Source organism: Parasteatoda tepidariorum, chromosome 11 (genome assembly GCF_982258835.1).
Source record: "Parasteatoda tepidariorum strain Cologne lab strain chromosome 11, Ptep-v5.0, whole genome shotgun sequence".
Classification (NCBI taxonomy): domain Eukaryota; kingdom Metazoa; phylum Arthropoda; class Arachnida; order Araneae; family Theridiidae; genus Parasteatoda; species Parasteatoda tepidariorum.
Window position 1 is genome coordinate 5578518 of NC_141765.1, and position 19493 is coordinate 5598010.

The window sequence follows — 19493 nt, forward strand, 5'->3', positions numbered from 1 at the left end:
ATTGTCCCTTAATAACCAGTTTTAGTGCGAAATGCTATATACCATATGGTTGTGGTGGAGGAGAGAGATCAAAGGGAGCTTAAATTATCGCATTTTAAAATCTTATTAAAACAACATTTGATTTTAACTACTTAACCAATAATTAATTGTTTGTTAATTTCAACCAATTTTATTCTTTGATATTTACTAAAAATTTATTGGCCTAAATATGCTAGATATTACCTTCATACTTTTGTGTTAGACAGACATGAAAACGCTGCAAATGAATAAGATTTATAAATAATTTTAAATGTGACTGTTTCTGAAACATGGGTCCTGGGGGTTGTTTTTTGCTTATTTTTCAATTAGTATTTAAAAAAATAGATACATCTTAAAATTTTAAATATTCATGAAGATTTATTAGAAACAATACAGATTAAAGGAAAAAAATTGAGGAATACTATTATGAAGCAATCATATCTGTTACTTCCAGAAAAGCGACTTCAAGAAAAAAGTTATTAAGTATAAATGTAGTGTAGGAATTAGAGAATGTGTACATATATTAATAATAAAAATAGAAAAGTGAGTGTTAAAAACAAAAATTTTACAACATAAACTCTCAAAATTCAATCGTTTGAATAATATAATTAGTAAGTCTTGCTTCTACAGAAAAATGACAGAACTGTTATAATCATTTTTATACAATAAAAGTGTAGCAAAATTCAAAGTGTTCCAACTTTTTTTTAAAATCATACAAGAAACCTGCGAAGATTTGTTGTTGGCATGTTATTAAAATGGTTGAAATAATATTTTTTGGAAGCAAAATACTTGCCAACTTTTAATCTGTCTCAAATTTGCATGTAATTACTTCAGGATAAGTTTTGAATATATTATTTTTCATAATTTAAAGTATTCGCTTCATAGAAAACATTATTTACCTGCCATGACTCTTGCATAAATGCAAAAAAAAAATTACATAACCATTTGTTAACACAAAAAAGCTTGGAAATCATTTTGATTTTTTAATTTTATTGAAAACTATTTATTTTTTTATAAAATTAAACCTTGAAATTTTAACTTTTTTATTAATTATATAAACATTTACACTTGGATTAATGTTTGAAGAAAAAACATTCATTTTTACTTATGTATTAAATAGTGTATTTACGAGATTAATGGAATTTAAACATAATTCTTTAACCCAAACATTGTTGTAATAGTTATTAAAAGATTAAATGGCTAAAAAAAAAACTCTTTATTTTTTTTCACGAATTTTTGTGCAAAATAATACATCCAATTGTTTTTTAGACTGTAAAATATCTAAGTATGTATCATTTCCTCTAGGAACATAGATATAATTCAAACATTTAGAAACACAAGAAAACAGTGCTGTAATATTTATTTTAACGCCAAAATTGATTAAAATAGCCAAAACGAAAGATTCCTTTCTTTGCTTGTTTTCAAATATTTATACTAATTTAAAACATTAAATATCCAAATGAAGATAGGATATACTTATGGAAATATTATTATATAAAATACCTAATATACCTTAATACTTTATACATAATAATACCTTAATACATCTAATATAAACAATATATCTTAGGTATATTGGCATATTAGGTATTAGTATTAATATCTGTATTTGTGTACCATTCATTTGTTTTGCTTCATTACCAAAACGAAATTGACATTTAACAGTTTTTGGTAGGCAGTCGATCTAATATTTCTTGTAGGTATCGAAATAGTTCTCAAAAATTTATAAATGCAATAAGACATTCTATTACATTTTTTTAAAGGTTAAAATTGATTAAAATAGCCCATTCTAACGATTCTCGTATTATTTTCAAAATATTTATCCTCCATTCAATAGTTTTTTGTAAATTGTAAAAATATCTAAGTATCTAACTTTTCTTGTAGGAATCCAGATAGCTTTAAAAAAATTCAGAAATGAAAGCAATTTCACTCACAGAAATGTAGGATTTATTGATAATCAATATCTAAAAAGAAAGTAGCTCACGACGTGAAACTTAGTCACGTAACGGAAAACAAAAAGTAAGAAAAAGTATTTTACAATCTGTTTGATGCCGTCAGGGATCACTTTCATCAAAAAAAACAAAAAAAAACTTTGTTGATGCTCTTTTGAAATTTAATATACGCTTTGTATCGTATTTTTCACTTTGAGAAAATAGATTTTAACAACATAGTAAATAGATGTTATAGTCATAAAATTAAAAACACTCTGTAGAACTGTAGAATTTAAAAATCGGGGAATTTCGCAGCAATTTTACCTTGCGCCATAAAAATAATTCAATTCCTTGTTTTTGGTTTTATGGTGTGGCTTCAAAAATGGTTTTATGGTGTGATCTTGAAAACAAAATGTTTTGATAGTATATGAAAAAGTTTTCTTTGAAACTTGACTGTAAATACAGTCATTAAATGTAGTTTTTAGACTTAAAAATTCTAGTATGAATAACAACACACATTATTTCCTATATTTTGAAATGTCCTTAATTTTTTAAATTTATTTCTTAATCACTCTTAATCAAATTTTAATTAAATCAAATCTATTATTGAATTTTTACTACATTTTTTTTATAAAAAGCTAATATAAATATTTAATTCTTTTTTCAAGCAATGCAACGATTAACTTTTTTTTATTTCTATGCAAATGTAAAACTCATTAATTGATTGTTGCGACTAAATCGAAAACAAAATCTATTTATAACTCTTTATTTCTTACCACAAAAATGTGACATGGTTATACTAATTCACACAGTCTTTTTGGCGATCACTCTTCCCCAAATTATTTTCAAATTTAATTTTGGTGGTTGGCTTTACTTTTGGCTATGTTATCTTTCAATAAATCGCCAATTATGGATCTCTTCCTACGCTTTTAACTGCCCGTTAGGAATAATTCACTTGCTTTTCATTCTTAATTATTGGCGATTGGACTGAGAACTTCGGGATCTCCGTCCCAGCTGTTTTATCTTTACAGAAATTCAAGATGAGAGAACAAGAACGATTCTCTTGATTTCTTTAAGGGAACTTCTTTCCTTCATTTAAAATTTTTGGAACATGACCATGTTCATTATAATAATATTTACCTAATGAATTTGTTATTATAAACGATTTTATTATTTTTTTTTCTTCATAAAAAAATTTTAATGTATCTCACACTGTCAAAAATTATACTTAAATTCTTCAAAGAAACCTATACAGTAAAGAATTTGGATTAAACTGCTGCGAGACTATTTTAAAACTTTGTGCCATGATAAATTACAACCTTCTGATTTCGAAGCAGTTTATCAAATAAAAAATTCAAATATTCAGTATATAATAATATGCTTTAAATATAAACAAGATTTAGTAAAAAATAAGCTTCAATAATTCCAAAAATATTTCTTAAAACATTTAACAAAATGGTGGCTCTTGACTATCAAGTATCTGCACTAATTCTGAGAAAAAAAATTATTGAATTATTACAGATAGAGCCAATAGAAAATATGTTTAGTGTAATAATTGTAACTTTTTCATATTATAATGTTTTTATGTAGAATTACACTCTGTTTTGACTTTAGATATGGTACTTCACATACCCTGATTTGACTTGTCCGGATCATTCGTACAAATTTTAAGGAATGCTGATTACAGATTTGAAATAAGGTGGGATTTAAAAACTGGTCCCTTAATGTTAAATGACTCAATTTAAGTTATGTACTAATTTCAATCAAAAATTAGGAACTCATTTCATCAGTCCTTGGTAACTTAATTAACATTTGATTTTTATTTAATTTTCATTTCGAGAATTGAATTTTTAAAATGTTTTCTAAAAATGTTGAAAAAAATTAAGTTTTTAAAAGAAAATTAATAAAATAATCTTAATTTATCCTATCTTTCGAATTGGTTATGGGCAATTTAAGTACACAATTCAGTTGTTCATAATTCAGAATTGCAATAGGATATAAACTAAAACTAAATGTATCGAACATGCTTATCTAAAGCATTTTGTTTCGGTAACACATTTTCTAGATAATTTTTTGTAATTGATACATTTGTTCACGCTGGATCATTTTCTTGGGAAGTTTAAGTAATAAAAGTAGTTTTCCCTTCCTGCATTTGTAACGTTCAGCATAGAAAACAGCAAATGTCTTTTGGCACATTCCCAAACAAATTCGATCGCCTCTTATACATTTACGTATTTAGTGTCAGTGTAAACATGTCTTGACATAAAATAGAATTTTATTTTCATAGAAAATTGTTTTTAGTATATCCGGAAGGCAAAAAGCTGTTTTGGACGAAGAACGTTTAATCGACTTCGTACGCACTTTCTTCTGAACGATTATATAAGAGGAAATGGATAATAAGCTGCGCATTTTTATGACTGGGACAATTTGAGACATAGTTATGTTAAACAGATGCTTCATTATCTATAAAACAAAACTGTTTCGAAGATAATTTACTCTAGATTGCTGCTTTGATATTCGAAGTGCCTCAGATAAAACAGCTGCCATTCGTATGAGGTAAGACAAATCTTATAGCTAAACAGATTTTATTTTTTGGCATCAAAGATGTGCTTTAAAAACAAATAAATTACACATTCCCAAAAATTGTTTTGAAGACATTAAGCTTGGCACTCCATTGGAAAACGTGTCTAAGAAACAAGAAATCTTAAGATTTTAAAATGAATTTATTTCTATACTGCTCAGAGCTATAAATAAATAAATACGTTCACTATAAATAAATACGTTTTGTTGGACTTGTTAAATACAAAAAATGCGAAACAAAGTACCAGAAGTCACCCTTTCCAAATATTTAAATAATTACATAATTATTTTTGTTTTTTACTTTTATTTATTTTGTATTTATTTATTTTTCATTTTTTAAAAATTTTTTTTGATCCGTTATGGCTCAGGAGACTAAGCGTTTGCTTTCCAATGAGGTAAACAGGGTTCGAATCCCAGCAATAGCTACGAAGCCGACCACAGTGCTGACGTAAAATGGTAGACGGATCATGGGTTAGAGTCCCCTTGCCATCAGTCTAACCGTAGGAGATTTTCGTGGTTTTCCTCTCAATATAGCGCATCAAAAATCCAATAAAAAAATCCTCTACTAAGGCAAATTTCTCCCAATACTTAATTTAGGAGTTCCCTTGTCTTCCGCTTTGGGTTCAAAAAAACAAGACTACGGAGTTGAAGATTAGTAATCGTAAACCCAAAATATTGGGTCGGCTGTTCAACGACGGTTACAAAAAAGTTATTATATCACAGGATTAAGTAGATAACAACAGAACCACATCAGAAATATTCTATTGTTAAATTAAGTGAAATTTCTTCAATTTTGTCAATTTATTTACTATGTGTATTTAAACTCATCTGGGATGAAATTGAGACTTTCTGTTCTGTCAATACAGAATTAATATGAGCTGAATTTATATGCTTTATACGGTTTTGTCTTAAGTGCTAATAGTTATCAATATGCATAAACCAAGTATAAGTAAAAGTCAAACCTGTTGTTTTTTTATGCGCACTAAAGGTATAAAAAATATAAATAAAATGGCTTATTTTATAGAAATATATCTGTTTAAAATAGAGAGACATTTGTTGATAACTAAAAATATGTTTGTAAATTCTTTTATTATGAATCATATAATATTTTCAAGTATTTCGAAGTGAGTCAGATAAAAATCAACTTTTGATGAGTTTTTTAGAATAAACCAAGAAAAAAGTAATTACAACAAATATAAATAAATTAAAATTAATAGATTTATAAAAATAGTAACTATACTCCGAAAACTTGAAATTTTTAAATGTTAGAACATAATTATAGTTAAAAAAGAGCAATTTGAAAGAAAAAGCTGAAATTTTTAATAATATTTTATGTGACTAATATATATGATCGCTTGTAATAAGTGCCAAATTACTGGTGTTTTTAAAAATGTGTCTAACTTCTACATTTAATCTAATTTATTAATATTTTAAAAACTATTACTTAACTAAGATTTAGTAATTTTATGACATCTGAGCGTTTTTTTTAAAACTATAGCAAATTGACAATGTTTTTAAAAATGAGTAATAGTTTAGACGTTCTTCTAAATTATGTTTTTGATACAATTTTGTAGCTAAATATACTTAATTTTATTAATTTTCGTGAGATCCGTACATAAAAAGAAAAATTGAAGTAAAATATTATTAAAACTATCTAAATTTTCTAAGATGAATTTAACATATAGGCCTTTATCATTAATCATATACAAATTATTTCTGACAAAAAAAATTTACTTGTTTCTTTATTTCGAAATATCAAGTATCAAAATATTTTTATTTTCATGTTTTTAGTATCTTTATTATTTCTTATTATCTTTATTTTAATTTAAGCTGAGTAATACTTAATTTAAGCTGGATATTTAAAATAAGAAATTTACTTGTTTCTTTTTTTAAAAATATTAAGTATCATATATCTTTATTTTAATGTTTTTAGTATCTTTATTATCTTTCCTTATCTTTATTCCAATTTAAGATGAGTAATAATTTAAGCTGGATATTTAAAATATTCGATAAATTTTTTTAAATGAAAATGAGTATTTTCTCCCTTCTCATTATAAGGTATTAAATAAGGCGTCACGTACTACTTCATCTTTAATTGATCCTGATGCATACAATTTGTTGAACAATAATGATCGGAGAATTTAAAGTAATTATCAAAACCGATCTTATCATCATTATATTGATCGCGTACTGCTTTCTCTAAGAAACAACTAAGCGGGAGTACTCTTGTGGGTATTCCAATTTAAAGCTACGAAGCAGTCTAACAATTGTGAAGAATAGATTCTCTTGGATTCCCGCATAATAATCACAATTTGCACTGAACTGGAAATGGACAAGCAAGATTCTCTCCTTCATTGCAATTATCATTATAAATGATGCAGCGAATACAAATGAAGCTGAAATGATTGTTATAATGCATTATTTGAGTGAATAACTTAGAGGACTAATAAGTATAAACCGAGTTAGCATCTTGTATACAGTCCCTGGCCAGACACACTATAAGATTCTATGTAAAATCTTAATTATCATTATACAGCTTTAATGTTTTTACGTGACTGAAACCGGTTTGCACTTGTTTACGTTAGTATATCAATTGGTTAAATTAGACGATATATAATATAAATTCTACGATTGGATAAATTAGACGATACATTATTTAAATATATCAGGTATAATAATTAGGCCGAAATATTAGATGCGCAGCAGGTTTTTAATAATTACATATTTTGCTCGAGTTTGAATGCAATATTTAAACATACATGTAATGGGTTTTTATTCAGGTGATTCCTCCTATTTGTTCTTACAATTTAAACCAATTGATACACGGACGTAAATAACCGGTTTCAGCAGCGTAAAACTCTATAGTATTACTTGATAATTAAGATTTCACATAGAATCTTAAAGTGCATCTAATAATTTGACCTGGGACTGTAGGTAGCAAAACTACTGAGCGTTAGGCATTAAATTATTATTTATAAAAAGATATGCAGCTATTTAAAATAAATTTGTTTTGAAAAAACTGAAACAATACAAACGATCACAAATGCTTATACTGAATACTGTTATGATTAATATAATTTGTTTAATTAAGAAAACTAAAACTTGATTAGTAGCTATTTAAATTAAATTTTGTTCTAAAAACTGTTTTGAAAACTTTTTAAAGATGCAAGTAAAGTAAGTGTGCACAGATTTAAAAAAAACTGCCATGTTTGCTAAAACTAATGCTGAATGCTTCTTAAAAGAAAGTCAGCTTAAATTTTGAAAGACCGTATGTTGTGCAATTCAAATTTAAGTACAGTTTGAATATGAAAGCAATCTTATTTTGCCAAAATAAATGATAACTAATTTAATTTTCGCAACAATGATGAAGAATCAAGAAGATTTTGAAACACTCATAAAATAATTGAATGTTTCTTAGTTCTAAATACAGCTTAAATAGCAATTCTGCAATTCTCTGTGGTGTTACAGTTAAAGTTTGAAATTTGACATTCTATAGAAGACATTGCATATAATGCCTGAAACTAATCGGCAATATATGAAACGATTCATGTCTGCACGTTTCCTAGGCTCTCTATAAAATGCCAAATGAGAAATTGGCCAAGTGTGACTCCGATTCGTTTCGTATATGACCATAATGCAACAAGCTGGTTTATTTTAATTACTTTTTTACAAATGACAATTTTGTTTATCTATATAAGAAAAGTTTTGTTCTAAACAACTTCCATTTTTTTAATGCATTTTGAATCTTTTTAATGGCACTGTCATTATTTTTCAGAATAACATTTATATCCTTGAGGAATTCACGTAATTTATATAATAGTCTAATCAGGACCTTCTCTTACTTTTCTTAATTAGCATTTACCATTCTATAGAATGCCTAGGTATTATATACAATGCCTCGGGAAAGTATGCAGAAGTCTCATATTTCATACTTTGCCTAAAACGCCCGGCTTTACATGCAATGCTTATACTTTGCTGGGACTTATAAAGTAAAAGCAACGAGTTTTTAAACGGCTCTTTATTAGTTTTTCTAATATTTTCCAGTTTGACTCATTATTCTTAAAGCAAAACAAAAATTATGATTCAAATAAAATGGATACATTTATTATAAAAATCACGTTCTTCAATTTATATAAAGCTTTTTAAAAAAATTTCAAGAAGTCAGCTTTTTATGCATTAACAATAAAGGCATAAATGCATATTTAAAACCAATCATATAAAATCTCTTTAGCAAGGTCGTCACTAAAAATATACTTCCTCAAAAAGTAAATTGATTTACGTTCCCCGAGGTAATGCATAACTTTGTCCAGTTTAAATAAAAAATTTGCATCTTTCCTTTGCAGATAGATTTTGCAAACTTTTTGCATCAGTTATTAGAAATAATTAGATATTAGGAGCACTAAAGCATAATAAATGCTAATTTCACAGATTTTATTTTTATCAAGGGTTTACTTTTAACATCAACGGTTTTGAAAAGCTGAGAAATAATTTTACGCATGGAAATTCAATTATTTTGCTTCAAAAATCTATCTGCCTTTATTTGAATTAGTTTAAAAAGGAAAATGTGAACTCTGATTCAAAATTTAAAAAATAGATTTGGAATCTATTCTTAATTAAATTCACATGATCGAAGAAAGAAGCAATTAGGTAAGGCTTATGAATAATTTATAACTTTCTCATTTTCAATCTTAAGTAATCAAAATCAATGAAATATATTTAAAGGCATTTATTTAATAATAATTTAAATGCAAAGGAAATATAGTTTGAAATGAAAATGTTTGTTGTTTTAAAAATTAAGTTAATTTTAAGTGCAGAAAAATAATAATAATTAAATTGAGTTAGTTCAAATAGTTTAAGTAATATTTACAGAAGATAATTTTTAATATCTATTGATAATATTTAATAAATTAATCATTTTATTTAATAAATTACTAAACTCAAAAACAAAATTTTTGCTAGACAATTTAAAATAAAATTTTCGTAGCAAATATATCTTACATAAAGATTTAAATGGCACGCTCAAAATATGTTTACATAATAAACAAGCAAAGTTATCTAATTAACTTCAAGTTTCTATTCAGTAATTAAACTGGTTTTGATGTCTTCAATCCCACTTTTTCCAATACTGAGTCATCAGATTTTTATAACGTTTTTTGTTTTTTTCTTGCTTGCATATTAATTTACATCTTATATTTTGTAAACGTTTTTGACTTCCTTCTTGGAAGAAATACTAAAAACATATGTTAAAGGCGGTGATTATTGAAGAACTTGAAATTTAAACTTTTCAACTTCATATTTGGCTAGAATACTAAAAACATAGATAAAAGGTGGTGGTTATGGAACACCCTGTAAAGCGTATGGTGTACATTCTGAATTATTTCTTAGTCTCTTTCTGTTCTCTTTCCGACTGGGTTGGAGCTTCAAGAATGTAAACTTATCTAAATAAAACTACACTAAATAAAACAATACTGTAAACTGCAGGACGCGGATCACGAGTGAGACGCCGACCAACCATATCCCACACGTGCTCAATAGGCGACATATCCGGCGAATAAGCAGGCCAAGGAAGAAGTTGCATGCGTTGTGCTGAACAGAAGTCTCTAACAGTCCGCGCAACATGTGGGCGTGCATTATCCTGCTGAAAGATAGCTCCAGGGATGCCTTGAAGGAAAGGAACGACTTCGGGCTGTAGCACTTCACGGACGTATCTGTTGCTATTGAGATTACCCTCAATTCGTATCAAATTGGATCGTCCATGATACGAAATCGCACCCCAGACCATAACTCCGGGTGTTCGACCACTATGTCGTTCAATAATACACTCAGGAAGGCAGCGTTGACCGGCATAACGTCTAACACGAACACGGTCATCATGGGTCCACAAATTGAAGCGTGATTCATCTGAAAAGACAACTTGGTGCCAATCAGCTCGCCAGTCTCTGTGCTCAAGAGCCCACTGCCGACGCAGCCGTCGATGATCCGCCGTGAGGGGAATCCTGTATAATGGAACCCTTGCACGCAATCCACGGCGCAGCAGACGACGACGAATTGACGAAGCCGACAATTGTACACCTGTAGCAGTAGACCAATGTGCTGCCAGCTGCCTGGAGGAAGCTGTGCGATCATTCACCGCCATGCGGAGCAGGTGTCGATCATCGCGCTCTGACGTCACCTTCTGTCGTCCAGTGCCTGTTTTTCGAGTTGTTCGGTGCTCGTCGGTCCACTGCTTCCAAACTCGCATCACTGTGGAACTGTTCCGCTGCATACGAGCTGCTATTGCGCGATAGGAAAATCCTCCTTCTCGAAGGCCGATTATCCTCCCTCGTTCAAACTCCGTAAGTTGCTTGAATTTCTTATTCTTCCGTCGTGGAGGCATACTCAGGTCTCACTAAACGTTTGCCACTAACAAATAATCATAGACTATTTTCAACGTCCCGCTACAGCACTTTATTTATACGCTTTCAGCATCAATTCAGAGGGCGCTGCGCGCGCCACGCACGCGCGATGGCTCTGAAACTTTATTAATTTGCATAATATCCTATAATTGACATTTGCTGCGAATTTCATTTGATTCTGATGATTCCTTCATGGTGTTGCATTTTCTACAAACAGCAGTTTATTATGACATTTGATAAGCATGACAGAAAAAAATAAAATTTGCTTGCTATATTTTTTAAATTAAATTAAATGCACAATTCTACCAATAGTACAATTTGTACTTTTATGACGGAATTTTTTATAAATTTATTGCTGTTAGAAAATTTAAAAATTTAATAATAGTGTTCTCAAATAATTTAGTGAGTAGAATATTGTAGTATAAATTTTCTCATTTTGCTAGTTTTATAAAGTAAGATATATACACAAAACTGACGTAATTCTGATCAATAAATTGTCAATCTATTCTACATTGTAAAATATTCCGAATCAAATTACCGTAAAAAGTACTTTTTTGACACTCTTGGTGAAGAATTCGTAAAATCCATTTTACTGTCAATTTTGTTACCGTAATTTTTACAGTAATATTTATTTAATTACAGTGATTCAGTCATTTTACAGTAAATAATTACAATAAAAAATTACGGCAGATGCAATAAATTTTTTAGTAAAAAGTAACTGCACTCAGGCTATCAGTATATCGTAATTTGATTCGGAATTTTTTCAGAGTAGCTTTAAAAATATGCTAATTGTTTGTTTAAGCATTAGACGGCAAAAAAAGAGAAGGAATTTTTAAGTATTCGCAATGTTATTTTCATCCTAAATTTCAAATTTTTTATTTTCATACTAAATCATATACATTCCATTAATAAAAAGACGAAAAACATTTTCTTCATATCATAGAATCTTTAATATATGACAACATAAATTTCAATAAATATATATTTCTTTTTTCAAACAGTTACTCCATTTCCGATAAATAAAATGATAAAAGTTATGTAGTAACTTAAATATTTTTCATGTTCGAGGGAACAATGAGACTTTTCTGTCTCTTGCGTACATTTTATGTGACTTTCACCAAATATTGAAGTGCAATGAAACTCAAACTGGAGAGAGGAATGTTTGTTGAAAACAAAAAAGGAAAACAACAGTGAGGGATGTACTTTCTATTTATCAAATTCTTTTGACTTTTATTCCAAATAAAAAAGAAGATTAAATATGATTCAATCCCTATTTTAAGCTGTTAGTATATCAAAGGGATTATTTATTATTAATTATTTGAAAGAAAACAGTGCTTTTTCAATAATTTTTTCGAAAATAAAACAGATGTAGAAACTCAGGATATTTTTGATATTTGAAATAAGAAATAAAACAAACACAAAAATCATTACATGTCTAAATAGGCGTAGTATTTTATGTTTTTATAGCATTTTATAGTTAAGTAGTTCTGGTAAACAAAGTTTTTAAATTAATTGTTTTAAATTAGACATTGATGAAACTTTTTATCTGTATTTTTGTTCATTCTAGAAGGATGGCGAAGACTTCATTAATAGACATGCAACACAACTGAAGAATTTTTTCTCTCTAAGAAAGAGAAGGACGAAGAATTTTTTTTTCTGTCAAAACCACTTGAAGTAGTAGCTTAAAAAATCCAATTTTAAAGTCCTCAAATGTATACTCAGAGCAATACCAGAAGCTTTCAAATTTATGTAGAAATATCTACTGAAATAAAATTGAGTAAGCCCGTTATTATAGGATATAAAACAAATCAATCAAATATACTTTCTAAAATCTCTTTATTGCATTGTTTAAAATTAGAAACAAATTGTGCCTCCAGCATCCCTGATGAAATTTATTTTAGTAAGTATATTTTAGATGCATCGACTGACATTTATGTAGATTATGTTTGTCATTCAATTGAAACATGCTTGTTCAAATCATTGAAATTAACTCTAGCCAAAATTAGTGTTTAGTTTATGATTATTTTACAGTCTTCATAGACTGAGAGTTTCGAATGATAATCCAGGTTGATTTCTTTGGTCCACTTTATCTCTTGAAAAATAGAGATTCCATTATCTCAAGAAAAGTAGTTCAACCTTCCGCCATAATACTTATTGATTGATAGTCATAGTCACTAGGTCATAGTTTCATTTTTTAAATTTTTTCTCTTCAATAATTTCAAATTATGCTTCAATACATTGTTAAGAATATGAAAAGAGTTTTTCATATTTACGTATTTTTCACTTTTTATAAGACCGTGGTAAGAATACGTATCAACAAATTCATTAATTTTTAAATATTGATGTAAAGCGATTTGATCAACTTCGGAAAATGCAAAGAATACTAACGAAGGGCTTTGTTTACATAAATAGCGGTAACATTAAAGGTTTCAATGGGGTCAAGCAATGCTTGTTGAGCAGTCTTCAAGGAATAACCATAAAGAATTTCTCCATCTACCATAAATAAAAATCACATCAAAATTCAGCCAATTCTTTGGCCACTTAATAAGTTCTGATATGTTGATAATTTCATCATTTAAGACGTGGGTGATGATAAAGTACTTTCTCATCTTACCTACTTACAGTTTCGCTTGTCTTCCGTTCCGTAATAGTTCTTAGAAGAAGGATGTTGATTGATATGCCTTTGGAGCATCACAAGAAAGACAGATGATACGCATCTACCCAACAATAGTTGTTAGCCTTTTACACGCAACATTTTCGTGATCATATTTTTTTGTGAGAGATGAACTCTGCATTGTGATATTGCAAATGAGTGCTTATTCTTGAGACTTCTGAAAACTTCCATTATTACACTTAGAAAAAATTCTGGAAAAATTACCTTACTTGTATAGTAAAGTTATTTCTGGTAAAAGAAAGCATAATTCTGGTAACGAAATTAAAATATACTGTTTTTAAACCAATGATTTGGAAATTTGCTATGGTAATGGTATACCGAAGATTCTGGATTTCATAATTATAGTTCCTATTATCAAGCATTTAGTAGCAATTACAAAACTAAATAGCAAATTTAATCAATTAAATACTTTAAAGAATCACTTTAAAATTACCAAAATGTTCTTCAAAACTGTCCACTCATTTTTACCATTTATTTGGTTGTTTGAACATTTTGACGCTTATGCCTTTTTCCGAATAGAATGATAATAATCTGATTACTTAAAATGGTGGTTTATTTAAATGATTGATAGGAGTTAGAAGACGGTTAATTATTTCTTATTCTAATATAATTTCTCAATTATAACAAGGGTTAAAGACACTAAACTGATGGCTTTAAATGTTTAATAAAAGTGTCTCAAAGATACTAATCTCAGCTATATCATACTATGGTGAATGCTTTATCCATGACTTATGGCGTAGGGGGATTTATTTATTTGTTTACGTACTGATGTGAGTTTCTCTGTAAATACAAAGAACGACTTAAAAACTCGTTTCAGTTTGAGTAACAGAGATAGCACAATTTCACGAAAGTCTATCCAGTCCAGCAGGAATATATATATTCAGTCTAATAGTGGGATTCGAACTCACTATTCAGAACGGTCAGTGGAACAACAACAGTGCACGAGGAGGTAACGATAAAACAACTATATATTATTGGGGCCTCCATTGCTGCCAAATTCTCTGATGCGTACAGGTAGTGGGTTCGATATTTTTTGTGCTGTTTTTCTCACTTGTGAGATGTTTGTTCTGCACTTTGGCAGGAGACAAGCCAATCTTTGAATTAAGAAAACCAGCCTGTTTATGTATCTAAACTAAATTTATTCACTTACGCACCCACGGTTAGGCTTTGATTCGCACCAATTACCTCCATTTTAAATAGCGTTTGGCGAAAAGGCCAGACTGCTGTAAATATAATTTTTAAAAAAACATCACTATTCCAAGTTTTTATTTATTTATTTATTATTACACGCACATGCAGGCTTGTGTGTTCTTGGCAACGTATGATTTATTATAAGTCCTAGAATGAATGAAGAAATTGCTCAGATTAGAGAAAGACATTATAAAGAGGAATCGATTGTAACATTGAGGTTCGATCCCATCCTGTCCCATAGTATATATTTTTCTATTTTGTTCTATCTGTATTTCAATTTTGAAGAGCTTTGTAACGAGCACACCATCCTGAGCAACAATAAATACAATTAGTAGATGGACTGTACTTAGACTTAGAGGTTAGGCAGAAGTAAAGCACATCGACCAGAGGTCTATTGTATCCAAACACGTGATCACGACTGGTGGAACAGTTTTATGTCGGAAACAAAGTTCAGTAAACATCTGGCATGAATATCCTGTAGTTCCCAGGACTTAACACAATGTTATCCCAAATGCTCTTTTTTATGCACACCAGGGCTTAAGACCAGGGACTCCTTAGCTTGTCTTTGTTCGTCCGAGTTACGCCATTGCTCATGGGCAATTTTTGAATAGAGCTTGAAAATAGATGCCCTGGAGGATGTGGGAGAAATTCCCGAAGCTGGTTTAGGGCTACTGAAAATCGCACTTAAGCCGGTCCGTGCTAATTCCTCGGCTAACTCATTACCAGAAGTGCCCATGTGCTCAGGCTCCCAGTGTAGGTATACCTTTTTACGAGGAGAAAGATCACAAAGTACTGAGAAACAATCGCATATTCAAGAAGATATGAATTTACACCTTGTTATTGATGGAAGAACAGCTTGACTGTCACAGTACTGTACTGTACTTGACAACCTACATACGTCACATCCCGTTTTACAGAGAGGACACATTCACACACTTTCAATATATGCTTTCGGAAGTTGTATGATTTATCGACCCAGTAAATCAATTCTATTAAAGTTTAACTTTGTTTTAATTTATTTTGTTCCGAGTGGCCACAAAATATTCCTATATTTTATATAACCAAGCATTCTGTCTTGAAAGACAATATTTTAATTTGTAATTTTGATAATACAATAATTACAAAGACGAAGGAAGCTTTAAATAAAGCATTCTTTAAAATATGTTTGTAAAATTGAGTTAACTTAATTCATTTCTTACGATAAGAACACTTTCATGAAAGTGGTTACAATACATATGCTGACTCATAATTTCCAGAGTTGGCCAAAAATGTAATCGATTACATTTTTTGATTACAGTAATCAATTACTTGTAATCATGATTACAATTTTCAAAAATTTTGATTACAGCTGTAATCATGATTACAATATTGATTACAGTAATCAATTACTTGTAATCGTGATTACAAAGTTTGATTACAGCTGTAATCATGATTACATAGTCGATTACAGTAATCAATTACTTGTAATCATGATTACAACTTTCAAAAAATTTTGATTACAGCTGTAATCATGATTACAATTTTGATTACAGTAATCAATTACTTGTAATCATGATTCCAAGTAATTGCGGTTACAAGTAATCACAACAAAAACTATTACGAGTAATTATCATTACAAGTAATCAAAATATATGATTACATGTAATCATGATTACATGTAATTTGATTACATGTAATCTAAATGCACGATTACAAGACTGTTGTATTCTTATAAATGATTATATTTTACAGTAGATAGTAGAATGTATTTAATAATGATACATTTTGCACGTATTAACACGTACTGCATTTTGCACGTATTTGTATACGTACAAATGAATGTAACTAAAATGTATGTACATATGATTTTATCTAGTGCATATGTTCAGACATTTTAGTTTCGCACACATGTACATACACTTATATTGTAGGTATAAAATATATGTACGTATGCATATAGATATTAATTACGTATGTATGTGCAAACAATGTAGACATGTACATTTATACACAATGAATATATGCATTTTATGCAAATATTTGTGTATGTAAAATGTATATCTATGTTCATGTACGCATGTATATACAAGTACTTGTGTTTGTACGAACATACATACATTGTCTGTACAATGTATGTCCCATGCATGCATGTGCAATTTATTTATGAACAGTATAATATATGTATGCATGTACAATATAGGTATATCTGTAGGATGTACAATATATGTATGTATACATGTACATGATATGCATGTCCAGTGTATTTATGTACATATACATAATATGTTCATGCTCAATGTATGTATCCAAATATGCATAATACATTTGTGTACGATTGTACGTACATTGGGCGTATTTATATTTTACATATATTCATACATACATTCGACATGCATTACGTACGTACATACACACATTTGAGATGCATATATTGTACAGATGTAAATACATATAGCGTACAGATGTATATTCATATAATGTACATATGACGAAATGAACATATAATGTTCATATAATGTACATATGTGTGTACATATACAGTACATATGTGCATAAATATATTGGGCTTAATTCTTTCGTACAAATTTTACGTGTGTACATGCATGCTATCCCTATCTATGCATATGGTGCAATGTATATATGTCTAATGAATGTATCCACACATGTACAATACACGTATGTTCCATGTATGCATATCCATATGTACTATATATGCACGCACAATACATGAATGTATGTACATACATTGTACATGCGTACATACATTACACGTATACATATGTACATTACATTTATGTCTAAATATGTGTACAATGCATTAAATAAAATGCATGTAAGTTAACTTTTAATGACTCAAGCAAGTTAAATGACAAAATCAAACGATATTTAAATTTAGTTTTCAGCTTTAATTGTTCTATATCATATTGAAATTCTTTGAATAAAAAATTATTTTCAGGTATTTTCATGAAATGTTTGACAATACAGATTTATTTTTTTAATAAATTAATGCATGATTCATAGAAATTTTTTAAATGGTAAGAAAAATGGTAAATTTTAAGTGTGGAATTAATATTTAGAAATTCAAAATAAAATTATCGTTTGCTTTCTAAAAAATATGAGGTCGAGTTTCATATGCCATAGAATAAATTTTAAAACAAATTTTAATAACTTTACTCATATAAATTTTTTTTATGTATATACAATGTATGTGTATATTGTAATTACATATATTTAAATGTACGCATGTACAAATTTTACGTGTGTACATGCATGCTATCCCTATCTATGCATATGGTGCAATGTATATATGTCTAATGAATGTATACACACATGTACAATACACGTATGTTCCATGTATGCATATCCATATGTACTATATATGCACGCACAATACATGAATGTATGTACATACATTGTACATGCGTACATACATTACACGTATACATATGTACATTACATTTATGTCTAAATATGTGTACAATGCATTAAATAAAATGCATGTAAGTTAACTTTTAATGACTCAAGCAAGTTAAATGACAAAATCAAACGATATTTAAATTTAGTTTTCAGCTTTAATTGTTCTATATCATATTGAAATTCTTTGAATAAAAAATTATTTTCAGGTATTTTCATGAAATGTTTGACAATACAGATTTATTTTTTTAATAAAATAATGCATGATTCATAGAAATTTTTTAAATGGTAAGAAAAACGGTAAATTTTAAGTGTGGAATTAATATTTAGAAATTCAAAATAAAATTATCGTTTGCTTTCTAAAAAATATGAGGTCGAGTTTCATATGCCATAGAATAAATTTTAAAACAAATTTTAATAACTTTACTCATATAAATTTTTTTTATGTATGTACAATGTATGTGTATATTGTAATTACATATATTTAAATGTACGCATGTATTTGTACAATACTTGTAATTATGTACATGTATACGTTGTATGTACATGCGTACATTGTGCATATAACTATTTTTTTCTGTACATCCATGCATTACATGCGCATATGTATTAACAAAGTATGTAGTTATACAAGTACATACGTAAGTTGTGCATAAGTGCATACTTTGCGTGCACATATATCGATGTACATATAAATATGCATGTATACATGTACGCATTTTATTTACGCAACTATGTGCATATATTGCACCTTTAAATAACATTCTTACATATTGTACGTAAATACGTACAATTTTATATACATACGTACATTGTATATACGTGCTATTATCGTAAATTTATACAATATATGTACTTAAGTACATGAAAGCATGCAAACACATAAACATTATTTTCATATACGTTCATACATACATTGTCTATGTATACAAAGATACAAAACATTGCCTTTTTGTACAAATTAGAATACATGCGTACATGCATCATAAATGCATAATTATATGTACTAAGCATATGCGCATTGCATTAAGTATATTACAATATAATTATGAATATTGTAAGTACAAACAACGTTTGTGCATACATTGTATGTATAGGAATCGCAAATTGTACGTTCATGCCTGCGTACATTCTATGTACATAAAAATATGTAAACACATGGATACTTACATAAAAAATTTGACTATAGTATACAATCGTAATAACTTGTAATCGTATAGTTTGATTACAAGTAATCACAATTACATGTAATCATGATTACATGTAGTCATATATTTTGATTACTTGCAATCATAATTACTCGTAATCGTT

The 19493-nt window shown here is 28.6% G+C and overlaps 1 protein-coding gene and 1 long non-coding RNA gene across 2 annotated transcripts in view; one reads left to right on the forward strand and one right to left on the reverse strand.

Moving 5' to 3' along the window:
* LOC107456058 (uncharacterized) overlaps positions 1-19493 on the reverse strand; it is an 80125-nt gene that overhangs the window by 32162 nt on the left and 28470 nt on the right. The window lies entirely within an intron of this gene.
* Positions 4041-19493, forward strand: part of LOC139427025 (uncharacterized) — a 97484-nt gene continuing 82031 nt past the window's right edge. The window contains exon 1 of the long non-coding RNA XR_011638159.2: positions 4041-4505. This is a non-coding gene — a long non-coding RNA (uncharacterized LOC139427025). The remainder of the gene's footprint in view (positions 4506-19493) is intronic.